At 39.1% G+C, this 6,122-nt stretch overlaps 1 protein-coding gene across 3 annotated transcripts in view; it reads left to right on the plus strand.

Moving 5' to 3' along the window:
• Window positions 1-5,186: 5,186 nt before the first annotated feature.
• The window catches only part of CWC22 (CWC22 spliceosome associated protein), a 32,807-nt gene continuing 31,871 nt past the window's right edge, over window positions 5,187-6,122 (plus strand). Inside the window, exon 1 of one of the 3 annotated variants that reach the window (XM_085322067.1) lies at window positions 5,187-5,208. The gene's annotated coding sequence lies outside the window, so the exon portion shown is untranslated. The other 2 variants (XM_085322045.1, XM_085322059.1) reach the window with 2 other exon arrangements.

Genomic DNA, 6,122 nt, shown 5'->3' on the forward strand with positions numbered 1-6,122 from the left:
AAAGTCAAGGAGGCAGTATGACAAGAGTTATGCAGCAGGAAAGCAAGTGACAGGTAAGAAGGGCACTTATGTAGCAGAGAAATAGTAACAGATGGAGAGGGGGAATGAACAACAAGGTTACTGGATCAGACTTTTGAAAAGAAAAAATACGATATTAAGGTTGCTGCAAAATACACACTTTTACTCTTCCATGTGACTAATTGCTCTAGCTAGTAAAATAATATTGTGATCATCCAATGTAACCTATGTAACTGCAAAGCGGAGACATCCCTTTCTCAGGATGTCACCCACGCTATTAAAAAGCATGGATTAGAAATCATTGCTTTTCCAGTTAAGTGAAAGACAGCACTCAACATGAAAGGGACATGAGATGTCATGTAGAAAAACACAATACATAAGATGCAGGCCTAACATGGGGAATCACAACATATTAACAGAGTATATTGATTACAGACAGTGTAYACATGTAACCAATAAGTGGTTTAAATCTGCCACTAACGATATCATTTATGAAATCCTACCAATATTCCCCACTGTATTTGTTTTAGTAAGTTAGATTGAATGCAGAGTTCAGACAAAATGTTTGTGTGCTTAAAAGTTGGAAAAAACAGCTTTGTGAATTTTCATCCATTATTCACCAGCTATAATAATGTATTTCTGTCATAGTGTAAACTTTTCTCTCAATCAGATTACACATAAYGAACATGGAATGCATTTCATTTCTGTATTTTAAATCTTCTTGAATCATTTTGAGTGCATATAACCTTGCGTGATCACAAACTAACTGAAATGCTTTTTTAATTTTGACTCCAAAGAATTAAAAAGACATATTCCTCCATTTTGTGGATTCTAGTTTCATGTTGATCCAGCTCATGTTTATYAGAAAATCCTGGTTAATGTAATAAAAAAGTGGGCAAACTGACACTGATAGTAAGCTGTTGGGACTGTGTGGTTAACATGTGGGTTTTTTCTCTGTCACTTTATACTTACTGTTGCAGACAGATCCTTATTCTTGTGGTTGAAAGTTATATCCTCTCCATTCTCCCTACAAGACTTATAAAGGCAGAAACATCTTATTAACATTTGGGTGTGGGTTTTTCTTTACTTTTTTTTTTTTTTTTTTTTTTTTTTTTTGGGGGGCTTCTCCTCTTCCTTAATTGAAACTGAATTATGAATCAGATTTTTGAAAAGCTCCTCAGTTAGGGGCAAAAGATTTAAAAATCCAGCTTAACATGTACATCACTCCTATACTATRGATGGGTTTCTTGACTCTGAAATGATACCTAACAATTCATTATCCCAAAGCTTAAATTTTGCAATTTTATTTCTAGAGTTTTTCATAATCTTGGCAATTAATAAACAGGATTTATCAGTGCTGCATATATGACTTGGTACAGCATTTGCTACAGTTTATGCTTTCATCTAAATGTCTTGGAAACTGTCCTAGAATTGAGGCCAGTGCTTAGGCTGAGTCCCTAGGRTATCAATGCAACTTTCCTACTTCCTGCTACAATTGCAGATGTGTCAGCTAATATGTCAGCAGAGGTTATTTTAAATTGGACTTGAATAAGGACCTACATCAGTTCCGTGGGGTTCTCCCAGCAAAATAGAGTTCCCTCAGCAATACTGTGAGATAGGGTATGCTGCTGTGCCAGTTTCAGGATAATTAAATTGTATTCCGTTACCTCTAAAATCGAAATTCACATTACCTAAAAGTCAAACACATGAAAAAGGCACCTTCATTCCTGCCATCTGCCTCCCCTCTCACAATGGAATCCATTCCTGAAWAAAATGAGCTCATATAATTTAGTGTATCTTAACAAAGCTACATTTTCCCAGTTGTATTAATAGAGAAAATTGATTCCTGTTGAAATACATTAGCATTCAGAATGCTATATCTTTTCCAGGTTTTGCTGAGGYTATGTATTTGGCATATTATAGTAGTTGAGTTTAGTTTACTGAAGAAAATTATCATAGATTTTTGTTATTTTTATTTCAATTGTAATGTGACTCGTAGGAAGCTACAATCTTCTTCTGTCTTCACCTACAGAGGAATATATAAAAAAAGTAACTTTTCTAATACATGGCTGGGAGAGGGATTCTAATGAGAGGCAGAAGCTTTTAGTTCCCTGCTGTTGTTTCAAGTTTTAGCAGTTTAGAAGTTCTTTATCATTGTTGAATAACCCTATACAAGTTAACTAAAGGTCTGCTAAAGAAGGGCAACATTTTTTCCACTTTTCAGAAGTGTGGAAAAATAATGTTATTCAAACGTAAATTGGAAAGTCAAAGCATCTTTCTCTGTCTGGACTTTACATTATGCTCTAGTAACATAAAAGAGCTGTAAAGATAGAACTATTCAGGCAGAACGCCTGTTAAGAGTTCCCCACRATGATAAACTTTTTGCCTGTCCTTCTTTTTTGTCCCCCAGTACAACATACAACCCCGGCATACATAGCTGGGAGAAAATGTCATACCCAGAGCAATACTGTTCCATGGCTATTGCCWGCTGAGCATGTGGTCCCCACCGCTCACAGTACGAAAACCCTAAGGATGGTTTAAGGGTCATTAAGGATGATCTGATTCCCCATCACACTCTACTCCATCTCYTAACATAAAGGAAGCAATCTGTTTTTTACTTAGAAAGGGGAGACAGGGAGAGGTGGGCAGCATAAAAACTAAACATAGGGTTTAAAAGAAAAACAAGTAGCTGCTCTGAGAAACAGAATGAGTTACACTTTCAGACTAGTTTAGATTTCTATTATTTACAGTGGCTGAAATGATCAGTACCTTTATTTACATATTCCTATTGTGCTTTGCAAATCAGGAAATAATAACTCTAGAAATGATCAGGAATTTAGATTGTAGGCTCTAAAGATAAACAAACATGAATTTAAGTCAATCTCAGTCCTTTTTATCTTAAAAGGAGACATGGACATATTTTCAATATGGGTCTCATTACTAAGAGATGTGTATGTCCAAAAGAAAAGGAAGAGGTTTTAGGAATCCTGGGAACTGATGACTGAAGAATTAAAACAAATATTGTGGATTCCTAATGTATGCATAAACTATTATTTTATTATATACTACATGTATTCTTCCCTTTATATGTTTTTTCAGTCAATAATACCAAGCCATCTAGGTACATGCATGAAAACCAATACTTCTTCACAAAGCCCCCAGAAGGATGATAAGGTCTTAAAGGCTTCCATCCATTTTTTTCAGAACAAAATGCTGGATCTGAATTTTAACTTGGAAATAGGTTATGGTAGCTACTAGGGCACAGCTTTAATATGAATAAATTATATATACACTAGTCAAGTGTTTCCCACATTTTTCAGTGGAATGGAGTTTCAGTCTTCAGATATGATTATATGAAATTTAGTATGATTAAAACATTTTCCCATTTTTGAATCAGAAAACATCACTTCGTATTTACTAACATATACTTCATGAGCATAAATGCTGGGGAGGACTGATTCTTCCAACTGATAATATTGCTGAGCATCTGGTTGTATGAACGATATGATGTCGTCATGTCACCGGAGATCATCTGACATGACAGAACCCCCTAGTGACAGAAACCAAGCCCTGTTTAAAGTGAAACAATTATAGTAATATTTGTAAGCTATATAGTTAAGTATGTCCTTTACCCTCAGAAAACCTGCATGGCAAACATCAAAAAATTCCAAAAAATAATGAAGCAATAAGGCCCCAGAGTCATCACGTTAAGCTCATGCTATTTGCTTTATMATATCAGGCCCACAATTGTTAGAGCCCAACCCTACAAACTCTCCCATCCATAATTTRCTTTAATCAAGACAACAGTCCCATTGGATAATGAGCATGTTATAGCCCTGATCTTGCAAAGCAATTCATGGGGCATAATAAGGAGAACGAGTTTTTATCAGTAGAATTTAAAAGCATTTTGTTTTAGTGCAAATAGTCTTGTCCCAAKAAAATTCTCACAAAATAAATACTGTATTTCCATAATGTTAGGAATGAATAAAATGTCAAGTGTAAAACATGTAAACACAATTCAGTATTTAATGCTCTCTTCCAGTGCTCTGTATGCATGTATTTAAGCAATGACAAATCTTATAGAGCATGTACAAATTAAAGTTTCTTCATTATTGAGGGTCACAAATATTCCCATCCTTTCAGTAACTATCTGTTCTTAATCAGCGCCTCAGTCCGTCAAAACCAGAAGGCTTGCATCGTTCCCACAACGAGTACCGACTTACGCAGGCATGCATCAAGCCCCAGTGGAAGAACACGACTGCTGAACAGTGAAGGTGGCAAATGAACGTTCTGAARGGCCATTCAAAAAGCTAGCTATTCCAGCAACTGCGCGTGATTGCTGCGAACAAGAAATCGTTTTAGAAATTCCTGAGAGTAAACAATTTATAGGAAGCAGCAGGAAGACACTGCAAGGTATACTTTGCAAAAAAAAAAAAAGCACGGAGCTTCAAATTTGTTGCCTAAACCATAAACATTTTAGAATGAGTCAGGAGGAGATTTCTAGTAAATTGCTGTCAAAGGGATTTTCCTCAAAAAAGGACTAACTGAGATTTCTACTTTCGAAGAGGTGTTTTTTCTTGCAGCATTTTCTGCATTGTTGCATGAATTTCAACATTCAGTGTTTTCTTAATGAAACATCTCCGGTTTGCTTTCCTTAGCACACCATTTCGATTTCACTGCCCATTCGGTGTTTCACGGTGTACCGAATTAGCTGGTTTTCTGCACGATTTCAGTAACGTTTCCCTGCTGTTCAGGCAATAATGCGTCGCTCCATTTTTTGTCCACGCGTGCTSTTTCCCCATGCTGTTGCTGACCGCGGCGTGAGACTCGCCAGCATCAGGAAACCGAGCGGAGATTAAGCCCCCTTTTCCCCTCTGAGCCATCCTGCACCTGGAGTTACCAAGACAACCAAAACGGCGCGCTTCCCCCCGCCCCAGCTGCAGCATTACGCCCACCCCATCGCCACCTTCTCCCGCCCCGGAGGAATCCCGTTTCCAGTACGAGGACGCGCACTCCCGGCTCGTGCTGGCACCAGCCTCTCGCCTCCCCGACCCCACCACGCCGCTCGGTTACAGATGTCCCTGCAGAAACCACCTGGCTCTTTGCTGAGTTAATACTTTCCTGACCCGAATCCATACTGTGTCCTCTACAAGCTTATTTCCATCATCTTACAGAAGATAAAAATGAAATGTAAGCATTTTAAGACCTTACGTAGCATTTCTCCTTTTATTTATTTATTTATTTTTGCGGTTCAGAATATGCATTTAATTACTTTTCAAAGTCCCAACAAATTCGTACCCGTAGCAAACCAACTTCCCAGTAGTGCAAATCGGTGATGCCCCTATTACCTTRAATTTTCAGAGGCCAAAAAAAGGCTCTGAAAATGGTTAGCAGCTCTCCCAATAACATTGTAACACTGAATGTGTGTATTTACTATTACAACAATCTAAGTCCTGGACATAATTGTGGTAATRTGTACCTAGCAGCTCTTATTTAAGCAACAAGTATGTGAGCTACAGGCGCAGGTTTTATTGAAGGGATGGATGTACTAAATTCATTAAGATTTTAGGGAGATACTGCAAGACTTTGGAGAGATTCTCTTCCTCAAAAAGTACTTTTTAAACATTTATTGGACGGCAACCTTGCATATTTGATAGCAACTTTTGAGACTCCTTAGCGTCAGCATTACAGAGAAATCCAAGCTGCGCTGAAATAAGCAATACATCTACCACAGAGATATTCACTGCATCAGCTAACTTCCTGGCTTTTTGCCTGCAATAAACTCTACTAACGTTTTTATTTTACATAAAAGACTGAAAAGGAACGAAAGCGGATGAGGATAACGCTCCTAAAACGCCCGCCGCCAGCACGCCCTGCAGCGGCGCTGCCAACATGGCCGCCGCGGCCCCGGCGGAACTACAGCTCCCGGCATGCGCTGGTGCCGCGCGCGCCGCGGCCATTACGCTTCATTGTGCTGGGCGCGCCGCCCGGAAGTGACGCCATTTCCAGGCGTGCCGCGGCGGGCGGTAGGTGCGGGGAGCGTTGCGGGGTTCGTGTCCCCCCGTGGGGCCGCGCGGCGCTGAGGCGGGGGGGGGAGGGGCGAA

The sequence above is a fragment of the Rhea americana genome, unplaced genomic scaffold (assembly GCF_003343005.1).
Source record: "Rhea americana isolate MKP2758 unplaced genomic scaffold, rheAme1 scaffold_12, whole genome shotgun sequence".
Taxonomy (NCBI): Eukaryota; Metazoa; Chordata; class Aves; order Rheiformes; family Rheidae; genus Rhea; species Rhea americana.